The following is a 12,867-nucleotide window of genomic DNA, read 5'->3' as shown; positions in this document are numbered from 1 at the left end:
ACCAAAGGATTCTCTCAGGTTCTTGGGATTGACTACTCTGAGACTTTTTTCTAAGTTACTCAAATGAATTCCATTCGAATTATTCTTGCCATTGTTATAGCTAATTTTTGGGAAGTACATTAGATGGATGTGAAGAGTGCTTTTCTTCATGGTGACCTTCATGAGGAGATCTACATGGAGTAGCCATAGGGCTTACTTCAGGATTCTTCACTTGTGTGCCATCTTTGGCAGTCTTGTTATGGCCTAAAATAGGCTCCTCAGGCTTGGTATGCCAAGATGGACTCCTTCCTTCTATCAGTTGGGTTAACTCGGTGCCATTCTGATCCTAACTTTTACATTTTGCAACACGGTGATTCACTTCTATTTTTGGTTTTGTATGTTGATGACTTGTTGATCATAAGAAGTTCTTCACCCACCATTAAGGATGTCAAAGTGGCCCTTTAGGATAGTTTTTTTATGATTGACTTGGGCTTTTTGCATTACTCTCTTGGGATTAAGATCCTTCAGTCTCCTTTTGGGATCACCATCACATAGTCCAAGTATGCTCTAGATTTACTCTTGAGGTTTCATATGGCTAACTGTAAGCTTGCTTTGACTCCCTTCCTTTCTAGAGTCAAACTTGAGGCTCAATGTTCTTCTCCACTTGTTGATTGCACTTTCTACTGCCAACTTGTTGGGAGTCTCACTTATTTGACTCATACAAGACTTGACATCTCCTATGTTTTAGGCATGGTATCTCGATTCATGAAGGAGCCCCATGAGTTGCACTGGAAAGCAGCCAAGTGGATCCTTCACTACATTAAGGGTTCTCATAGTTGTGGGATTCACTATGTAGCAGGTATAGAGCTTGATTTTGTGGGCTACACAGATTCAGATTGGGTAGGTGATTCTGAGGATCGCAAGTATACTTCAATGTATAGCTTCTCACTTCGGTTAGGTCTTGTTTGTTGGTTGAGCAAAAAATAGTTTGCTATTGCTCTATCTTCTATTGAGGCTGAGTATCAGGGGGCTGTAAATGCTGCCATTGAGACCATTTGGCTTCAACATCTTCTCATTACGTTTGGTATCTAGATTAGATGGCCATCAGTCATATTTTGTGACAACTAGAGTGCCATTTAGATCTCACAGAATCCAGTTCATCATCAACAGACCAAACACATAGAGGTCCACATGCACTACATCTAGGAGCTCATCGATGGTCATGTCATTGAACTTCACTATTGTTTGACTTTCGAGAAAGTTGTTGATATCTTCACCAAACCCTTAACTAAGAGCAATTTCCTTCATTTGCGAGCTTTTTTGGGGGTGTAGGATGCTTCATCTTTTGAGGGGGCCTCTTCCTCTCACTCGGAGTCTTGACTTTTTTTTTGGGGGGTCTCTTTTCTCTCTCTTTTGGGAAATCTTATGTACATGGGTACCTCATTAGGCTTGACTTTTTAGGACCCTTTTCTACATCCACCTAAGCTTTTCTTATGGGGGGGTGTTAGTGTAGTTTTTTATTTTTCCTATATTGCTAGGTTTTTCCTACACTTTTAATAATCTCACTTAGGTTAATAAAGCATGTCTTATTAGGTTAATGGTTGTGAGGTGTCACCTTCCTACATGTGAGCATCCATTAGCTATCTTGGAAAGATACTTTGCTATCTTTAGTCTGATAGATGGTTGCTCCTCATTGGTTGGTGTTGCCACCTCCTCCCTCTTCCTAGCCTATATAAGCATCCTACCTGGCTTGTATTTGCATCTCTTGTTTTTGCATCCTGTTAATGCTATTTTTATTCTAGAATTTTCATTTCTCTCTTGGAGACTAAGTCTATGTTGCTATTTTGATTTTGTATCATTTGCATTCATAGTTTAGATATTTATTCTTTGCACTAGTTTTCTAGGTTATTAATCTTTTCAGATTCTAACAAGATAAAGAAGCCTCAAAATAGAGTACTAAAACAAAAAGAAGAGGATGATTGGCTGACAATCTTACCATTGTGCTTCTATTTTTAGGAATTTTAGGATGCTATAAATGGCTTTAATATTTGTTTGGGAAGTGGAGAATTTGGTTCATTTTATGAGGGTGATCTATTAGAAAACTCAAAGGTAGTAGTGCAACACCTTGAAAGAGCAAGACATGGAGAAAAGGGGTTCAAAATAGAAGTGGAAATTTGATCTTCTTAACTTGGCTTCTATGAACAAAAATCCCATCAAATTCTTGTGTATGAGCATTTGCCAAATGGATCTCTTGATAAATGTACATTTCCTAAAAAGAGCCATTAATATTTTCTTGACTAAAAGACTACGATAAAAAAAATTCTTGATGTTAGAAAATGATTAACATATTTCCATGAAGAATGCCAAGAACGTATAATTCATTTTGATAGCAAGCCTCAAAACATTCTCTTGGATTAATATTGTGTGTAGATATAGGGGGTCTGAGGGATATTTGGATGTTGTGACACATTAGATATAGGGAATTTGTGTCTAGATGTGAAGAGCAATTTGAATTTGAATAGACCCCATCATTTGTTTCCTCCTACTTCAAGTGCACCGCAGTCATTTTAGAGACAAAATTGTTGTAATATAGCAATGGGAATGCATAGGAGAAAAATATAATATTGTCAACGGAAAAGTGGATTTGTAGAAGGACTTGTTGGTAGAGTCACTAAGCCTCTTTCTAATGTAGGTTTTTGTAGATTAATTTAACTAACAATAATAGAAGATCTGCCAGAATGCCAAAATATTCATGCACGTGGGCAGTGTAAGTTACATAATGCATTTGACTCCCTTAGGGACATGTTATGATTAATTAGGGAGATTTTCCCATTTAATAATTTATATCCTCTTTTTTCTCAAAGAATAGAAGAAAAAAATTGTAATTTTGTAATTTGTATCTCCCCTGAGCTATAATTTAGTTATTCTCTGATATTTTTACTTATCCTTTTGTTCAATTCCTTATAGTATTCCTCCCATCACCGCTCCCTTTTCTCCCTTTCTTCTAGACTTCTCTACTATTTGAAGTTATCATATTCCCTATGTTTCTTCTTCTTAATCCTTTTAGAAGACCCCCGGTTCAAATCTACCACTACTCAATTATCCCCAACTTATCTTTGGCCTCTACTTCTTGATCTCAGTTCTGATCCACTTGATTACATAGTCCTTGACACTAAAATCCCTTCTCATGCTCTCCTTCCACTATCAATGCTCATCTTATCAAAACTGCAAAAAAGATTCACTTTGTCCTCTTTGTCCATGCTCTTAAAGTCTATAGCCATTGTCCCTCTACCAAACTCTCATTTGCAATCACAATAAGTAGTACCATTTAAGAGGTGCAAAGGGGTTTCTTTCTATATAATTATCACAAAATCAAATCAATTTCATCATAAATATATCGAGTCTATAGATATTCTATGCATAAGGAGAATTTTGCACAAGATGTGTAAGAGATTGGTCATTGGGACTACTTCCAATACATGTACATTTTCCCTATTATTTCTTCTTGATTTTCGACATGCAAACAAGAAAAATTAATTTCAATGTGAAGAGCGACAATAAAAACATCTTATGTAGGGGAGATGATTGAGTAGCTGCCCATGTTCTAATTAGTGCATCTATTGTTATTAGATATCTCAATTATCATTTATAAAATGTTTTAAAGAGTGATAGCACATGTTTTGATAGTAAATAATTTTTTAGCTTTCTTGGTTGTTGATTGGTCCATTTGTGCAAAGAGTACTATTTTTTTGGTGAGCAACTATATAACGCCCCACCAAGGGATCCAATAGAATTAACCTAAAGTTTTAATAAGTTTAGAAAACATTTTTTTTAAAATAAGAAGAATAACATACTCATTAAACATAAAGTAGCGGAACCAATAACATACAACTATACATAAGCAAACATAACAGATTAAATTTTTTTAGGATACCGAGATGTTGAGTCACATTTAAATTTAATTAATACTAAGTCTAACAAATACCACATCCACATGAAAGAATAATTAAAAGTCAAAAGTCCATATAAATAATATACATTTGTTTCGAATTCCACTTGGCAATAAAATATGAAATGCTCAATCATCCACTGTACATGTCATAGGGTATGAAAGGCTAAAAGAATATACATTTATAAAAATAGATTGCATCATCCTCCTTGGATCCATGATAAAAAGTACAATAAAATAAATGAAACCATCCATCATAAAAATATAACTACCCTCATAAAGATACAACCATCCATCATAGTACACAGAGATAGAAAGAGATGAAATGTAGACAAGGAAACTCCAACCATGTTATCAACAAATAGATCTCAATGGTAATAGTAAAAAGCACTACCACCTCACCACATGGAACCTAATTGCCCACTCTCATCACATTGAGGAGATAGTCTCAAGTCCCAAACAAGATATCAAACCAAAATTCAAAAGAAATCTCTAAGTCTAGCAATTTTAAAAAGTAATCTACTTCAAAGGTTCCAAAATAGATCGACATCTAGACCCAAAGGAACATAAAGAAATGTAGGAAATTTATAATGTTAGTGGACAACTGTCATCACATGAATCCAACTTTAGGGTTACTTGGCTAGTCTTTTAATCCTTTGCCCCCCTTAGTGACCCTATGCAGTACTAGTATCCTTTCATACTAACAAGGCATACTAATGAGTCAACTCTAAGGTTACACAACTAGTCTTATAATCCTTCGACCCCTTAGTGACTTTCTGAGGTACCATTATCTTATTAGTTCATTTTAACCCATTTAATGAAATGTTATCAATTATTAAACTACTTATAATGAGTTACCCTGGTAGCCACTTTGGGCCCTGGCCCTGGCCCCCATTGAAAAACATACATATGACTTACCCTAGCCTCATAAAAGCATAAATCAGAAAATCATAATATATCACCTCATTCGTATACAAGTGATTGTAAAGCATGAAAAGATAATCATAATAACACAACAATTCTCTACGAGCAACTAAAAAGCATTCCAAAAATAACCAATCGAAGACTCAAAATGGTTAAGTCAAATATGTCATAATATGACATCACCAAGAACCAATCATACCAAACACTTCAATTTAACAAAGAGAACATTGGAAAGCAATAACAATCAATAGAACAACACATCATAAAGCATATTGGACACATTTCCATGGTTGAGTTTAAAAGGTCAAGATCAAACATCATAACAACACAATCAGATAACTCCCAAGACTCTGGTAACATCCTAGGACTGGTCAAAGCTAGGTCAAACCCCCAAATCCCCAAATTGTAAGATATACCTTGTATACAAAATATAAAATGTATCTTTTTTCAATACATTATGTTTTGAAGACACAGGGGTATAATTTTACTAAATTTTTCAAGTTTATGTCCTCCTACAAATCCAACTAGGAAACAAAATTACAAGTTCGGCTATTAATCATTCATAACTTACAATTCTAATTTATTTTAATAATTATTTAAATAATTACTCTAATTAAATATGATTAAAATTTAATAATCATTATTAATTTTTTCATTCCCTAGGAACATTTTACTAATGATTATGTGCAGGATTATGGTCAACCAAACTATGCTCTTAAGTGGTAATAAAAAATCACAAAATCAGGGTTATGTCAACTTAACATATAATTTTCTACTTGTTATTAACATTATATCAAAAAGTTGGGAGAAAAGAATCTGTAGAAAATTGAATCTAGTTTTTAAACTACTAGGGCTTATCTCAAAAAATTAAAAATTGATTGGTAAAAATTTTGAATTTTAATGCATTATTATAAAAATTTTAGAAAAAAAATGAGAAGTAGATGTATGTTTGACCACCTTAATCAAAATCAAATGATAACATATTTTAATAATATTCTAGATATAAGTAGTAGACTCATGCCTAGATATGACACATATTTTCGAGTATTTTTATTCTAAATAAATAATAAATAAATAATTTTTTACTATAGTATTTTTGGAATAAAAAAAACTCTTGTGTCTGACCACCTTAACTAATTCAAAACTTTGCAAAATTCATTTTTTCATTTTTTTCATTATAGTAGAAGAATCATAGAATATCATGCATCTTTTAGATTTAAAAAATATTGTATTGTTTGAAAGTTATAGTTGGTTTTCCAATAGTGTGTCGATCAACACTTTATACATAACTCCATTAGAAAATAAGTAATAATTACTTACTAAACTCATAATTTGACAAACCTTACATTTATGGAAATATAAGAAGATTCTTAAGAAACCCTTTTCATTTCATCAAATTTTGGTGAAAAAGATGTCGTCAGTGACATGTTTGAAGTAAAAATCACATAAAAATAGGTCAAAAGCACATTTTTAGGATGTTTTAAAGTTGACCATTTAGATTTGGTATCAAAAGATATAGTAGACCTTATAAAGATATTAATTGTTTACATTTAGTTTGAGGGCGGGTGGGAAAAAAGTTAGAATATAGTTTGAAATGGTTTGAGATATTTTAGAACTATAGACTTTTTAGATCGCCACTTTTTGGCACACCATGATCCTGCACATACCCTAATAGATGATTAAAACATTTGATTAAATATTGTTCACTTCTTGTTAATAAAATATCCTTTATTTTATTAATAAAATTATAGCAATATTAAAAAAAATTTAGTTAATTGTTATAACTATTCATTTTTTTTTAAAAAGTCCTTTTTAAGATTTATTTATCATATGTTAATAATATGTTAATAAATAAATTCATAATTACATTAACAAATTGTGATATGGATATCAGGATTTAACTATGTGATTTTGAGTCAAACTCGATGACCCATGTTTCATGAGTAGTGATTTAACATGAATCCATCTCTCATGAGAATAAATGGAACACTTAGCACTCATTGGATCTAGGTGATGCTCACAGGGGTGACCTCCCGAGAAGTCCCGGTGCTTCACCCCTGTGAGCATCACCTAGATCCAATGAGTGCTAAGTGTTCCATTTATTCTCATGAGAGATGGATTCATGTTGAATCACTACTCATGAAACATGGGTCATCGAGTTTGACTCAAAATCACACAGTTAAATCCTGATATTCATATCACAATTTGACTAGCTGTGGAAATTATCTCCTACTTATCAACATTAACAAATCTTATTTAATTAAGCTTTAATTAAATCATATTTAAACTAGATTAAATTTTAATTACATTAAAAATTTAATAGATTAAATTTAATATAATTAAAACTAAATTAATTAATTAATTTAAATAATGATGATAATTAATTAACATTAAATAAAAAAGAAAGATTTTTTTTAGAAAAAGTATCCAAGCTCTATGATGTTTTAAATCGAAGACCTATTGTTGTCACAATAGTAGGTGGACAATAGGTGTACCGGCTACCACAGTTGTAGGCCTGCCATGCAGCCTCTAAAGGCTGCGGTGACCATTTTTGTTGCCGACACAGGTAAGTTAGGGTGGGGGAGGGGGTTGCGGGAGTCATGGCCCTGGCTCCCCACTTTAATATTATTTTATTTAAATTTATTTTTATGCTAAAAAAAAACTAGTAACCCACCCCCACCATATATATATATATATATATATATATAATTTAAATATAAATTGTCAACACTCTTTATATACATACATACATACATACATACATTCATGCATACATACATACATACATATATAAACATCCCAATACAGATCTGACATATAAATCTAGACTAATTAGGTAAAATTCTACACAATAAAATTTGTTTTCTTAAAAAACCCAAAACACGATTTCAACACCCAATAGATTCTCATATTTGCTTCATTTCTTATTCAACCTTATTTGTAATAAAATATAATTCTCTTAAAAATACTTAGCAAGGTTTTCTAATTGGTCTTTCAATCCCTATTTATAGATGGTATTGAATAGAAAAAGATTAAGAATGAAGAGTGAAAGATTCATACAATGAAATTTGAGAAACAAATTGCTACAGTCACGAAGTAGACAAAAATACAAAATTGCATAATTCATTTAGTGATCAAAACACAAGACCCTACCTAAGCCTGATGCTAATATGTAACCACCCCAAGATTGTGAGAGAATTCTCTTCTATCCAAAAACTTGTCTCTAATATTTTTTTTGAAAATTCTTCTTCCAAAATTCTTAGTCCCTCGAAAATGAACCCTCAAATTGTGATATGGAGTTTTCTACAAAAATGAAGGCACTAATTGTGCGATCATCCTAAGAGAACTCTTTGCTCATCAAAATTTAACTCTTTATTAACTTTTCTTTATCTTTTTCATGCATGCTTATGAATTATAAAATAACTTTATTTAAGTTTACTTCACTCCTCTTTTTAATTAATTTATTGAATTTTAATCTTATGCATACTTTATGTTATCTTGAAACTTTTAATAAATTAATATCTTTTCACTTTTAAATATATCTTCAAAACATTTAATAGATAAAATATTTATTAACTAAGATAATAATAGTATTTAGAATTTATTTAAAAATGAACTCTCAATATATTATTATTAAATTAAATAAATATTATCACGTTCTAAAATTAAACTGATAACTTTTATCTTTAAAATTAATTCTCTTTATTTAATTAACTTTTCAATTAATTAAATATAATTAAATATTAAAAATACAATAGTAAATTTTCATTAAATTAAATCATTAATTAAATCTTTTAATTAGACTTAATTAATAGAAAGAAATAACCAAAGTCACACAAAACAAAATACGAAAAACCCATCATAGAGAAACACATACAAGATCAAACCAAAGGGTTATAATCATGAATTAACATCATTCGATGCATTTAGAATGTACTCAACTCAGATACTTGTAATATTTTTTCTAGCACAAATGTCTTAAAGGTTTAGGATTTGGACTCTAGCATTTATCTCCCCTCTCTTATCATTGAAAAAATGTGATAGGGTACACTCATCCTGGAAATTCAATAAAGTCGGTGCTTGATACCTAAATTGGCATAAAATCTAGGCATGTACAAACACAATATATTTTAAACTAAACTGAAAATGGGAGGAAGTGGTGCATCATGTAGATCTTGACTAGCCGGTGACTATGACTCCCTTAACCACATCAAAAATGCCATACATAAAAAAAATATACACATGCAATATGGGGTAAGTATCCATAAGAAAAGACATATGATAATAATTGAATCACTTTAATAGTCATTATGCATACATGAAGTAAATAATACCAAGTAGTCTCGTCATAAAATCAACTATATATGAAACAATACCTGATAATCTGAAAGATAGTGGTACTAATCAACAAGCATAAATTTTCCTAAAATAGTTCAGCAATAACAAGAAAATGTAAGCTAGGGGAAAACACTACATCCACCCCCCTAGACTTAGACTTACTCTTGGAAGCCTACAAGAAAGGTAAAACTAAAGAGCTCACTATCCAGGTCCCATAAATCATCCTACAATAATGTCCAAGATACAAGATGCTATAATAACCATAAAACATATTACTATAAGGCATACATAAGAGACACATGTTTTGAAAACAATATAAGATAAATTTTTAGTTTTGCCTAATTTTTAGGTTTAAGTATATTTCAGTTTTGAAGAATAAGTGTTCAAGTTTGAAAGCATACAACTAAAAGTTTAAGATCTATTTTAGTTCAACTAGTTCAAGTTTTAGTTTCTAATAGATGTACATAACAATTTAAATTTCATTTTAGCTCAACTAGTTAACAAATAGTGGCATTCCAATATGCCTAGAGCTCCCAATGTAGAAATTAGGCTCTAATAACAGATGTATTGCCCCACCAAGTGATCCAAAAGAATTAACATAAAGTTTTACTAAGTTTACCAAACATTTTTTTTTTTTAAACAAGAAAAATAACATACACATCAAACATAAAGTAGCAAAAGCAATAACATACAATTATACATAAGAAAACATAAAAGATTAAATTCCTTTAGATGAGATATTGAGTGACATTTAAATTTAATTAATACTAAGTCTAAAAAATACCACATCCACATGAAAGAATAATTAAAAGTTCAAAGTCCATTTAAATAATATACATTTGTTCTAAATGCCACTTGGCAATAAAATTCAGAATGCTCAATCATCCACTATACATGTCATAGGGTATGAAACGCTAAAAGAATATACATTTATAAAAATAGACCACATCCTCCTCCTTGGATCCATGATAAAATGTATGATACAATAAATGAAACCATTAATCATTAAAATATAACTATCCATCTTAAAGATACAACCATCCATCATAATACATAGAGATAGAAAGAGAGGAAATGCAAACAAGGAAACTTCAGCCATGGTATCAACAGATGGATCTCAATGGTAAGTGCAAAAAGAAATACCACCTAACCACGTGGAACCTAAGTGGCCCACTCCCTACACCCTAAGGAGGTAGTCTCAAGTCCCAAACATGATATCAAACCAAAAGTCAAAAGAAATCTCTAAGTCCAAGAATTTTTAAAAGTAATCTAACTCAACAGTTACAAAATAGATCGACATCTAGACCCAAAGGCACACAAAGAAACATAGGAAAACTATGCTCTTAGTGGGAAACTGTCATCACATGAATCCAACTTTAGGGTTACCTTGCTAGTCTTTTAATCTTTTGGCCCCACTAGTGACCCTGTGCGACACTAGTATCCTTTCATACTAGCAAGGTGTACTAATGACTCAACTCTAAGGTTACTCAACTAGTCTTTTAATCCTCTGACCCCTTAGTGACTTTTTGATGTACCATTATCTTATTAGTTCATTGTAACCCATTTAATGAAATGTTATCACTTATTAAACTACTTACAATGAGTTACCCTAGCAGCCACTTTCAGCCCCGACCCCCATTGCAAGCCACTTCCCAACATAACATACAAACTACCTACCATAGGCTCATAAAAGCATAAATCAAAGAATCATAATATATCACCTCAGTCCTATACAAGTGACTAGAAAGAATCAAAAGATAATCATAATAACACATTAGTTCTCTATGAGCAACTGAAAAGCATCCCAAAAATAACTAATCGAAGACTCAAAATGGTTAAGTCAAATATGTCATAATATTACATCACCAGGAACTAATCATACCAAACACTTAAGTTTCAAAAGAGAACACTGGATAGCAATAACAATCAATATAACAACACATCATAATGCATACCAGACACATTAACATGGTTGAGTTTAAAAGATCGACATGAAACATCATAACAACACAATCACATAACTCCCAAACTTCTTGTAACATCTTAAGACTAGTCAAAGCCAGGTCAAACCCCCAAATCCCCAAATAATAAGATATACCTTACATATAGAACATACAATGTAGGTTTTTTCAATACATTACATTTTGAAGAAACAGAGGTATAATTTTACTATAGGTTTCAAGTTTACATCCTTGTACAAATCTAACTAGGAAACAAAACCTCAAGTTTGCCTATTAATCATTCATAGCTTAGAATTATAATTTATTTTAATAATAATTTAATTAATTACTCTAATTAAATATTATTAAATTTTAGTAATCATTATTATTTTTTTCATTCCCCAAGAACATTTTGCTAATAGATGACTAAAACCTTTAATTAAATATTGTTCACTTCTAATAACTAAAATATTGATTATTTTATTAATAAAATTATAATAATATTAAAAATAATTTAATTAATTGTGATAACTATTATTTGAAAAAAAAATCCTTATAATATTTATTTATCATATATGTTAATAAATAAATTTATAAGTACATTAACAAATCTTATTAAATTACACTTTAATAAAATCATATTTAAACTCGACTAAATTTTAATTACATTAAAAATTTAATAACTTAAATTTAATATAATTAAAAATTTATAAATTAATAAATTAAAAATAATAATAATAATTAATTAACATTAAATAAAAAAGAAAGAAACATTTTTAAAAGAAGTACCCAAGCTCTTTGGCAATTTAAATTGCCGGCTTGTTGTGGTCATGACAACCATGTTGATGTGGATAGTAGGCATACTGGTTGCCATGGTAGTAGGCATGCCGTGCAACCTCTAAAGGTTGTGGTGGCCTCTTTTTTTGGCAATGGAGGAAAGTGGGGGGGGGGGGGGTGGGTCGGGGGGTGGTGTGGGGTGTCACGGCCCCACCTCCCCATTTTAATATCTATATTTTTAATAATAATTTAAAAAAAAATTATTTTTATATAAATATTTTTTAATACAAAAAAACCAATAATCCCCTCATTTTTTATATATTATTTAAATATAAATTGTCAACACTATATATATATATATATATATATATATATATATATATATATATATATACAAACATTCGAATATAGATCTAGTATAGAAATCCAAATCAATCAATTAAAATTCTACACAATTTTTTTTTCTTAAAAAACCCAAAACTCGATTTCAACATCGAATAGATTCTCATATTTGCTTGATTTCTTATTCAACCTTTTTCATAATAAAATATACTCAGTGAGGTTTTCTAATTGGTCTTTCAATCCCTATATATAGATGGTATTGAATAGAAAAAGATTCAGAATGAAGAGTTGAAAGATTCATACAACAAAATTTGAGAAACAAATTTCTACAATCATGAAGTAGACAGAAATATCAAATTACATAGTTTATTTAGTGATAAAAAAACAAGACTCTACCTAAGCCTGATGCTAATACACAACTAGCTGAAGATTATGAGAGAATTCACTTTTGTCCAAAAACTTCTCTCTAAATTTTTTCTCAAAATTCTTCTTTCAAAATTTGCATTCCCTCAAAAATGAACCCTCAAATTGGGGTACTAATTGTGCAATCACCCCGACAAAACTCTCCACTCACCAAACTTTAACACCTTATTAACTTTTCTTTATCTTTTCCATGTA

Source organism: Cupressus sempervirens, chromosome 7, assembly GCF_028749045.1.
Source record: "Cupressus sempervirens isolate cs-2001-9-10 chromosome 7, ASM2874904v1, whole genome shotgun sequence".
Taxonomy (NCBI): domain Eukaryota; kingdom Viridiplantae; phylum Streptophyta; class Pinopsida; order Cupressales; family Cupressaceae; genus Cupressus; species Cupressus sempervirens.
The sequence above is the reverse complement of the archived record's forward strand: the minus strand, read 5'-3'. Positions refer to the sequence as shown.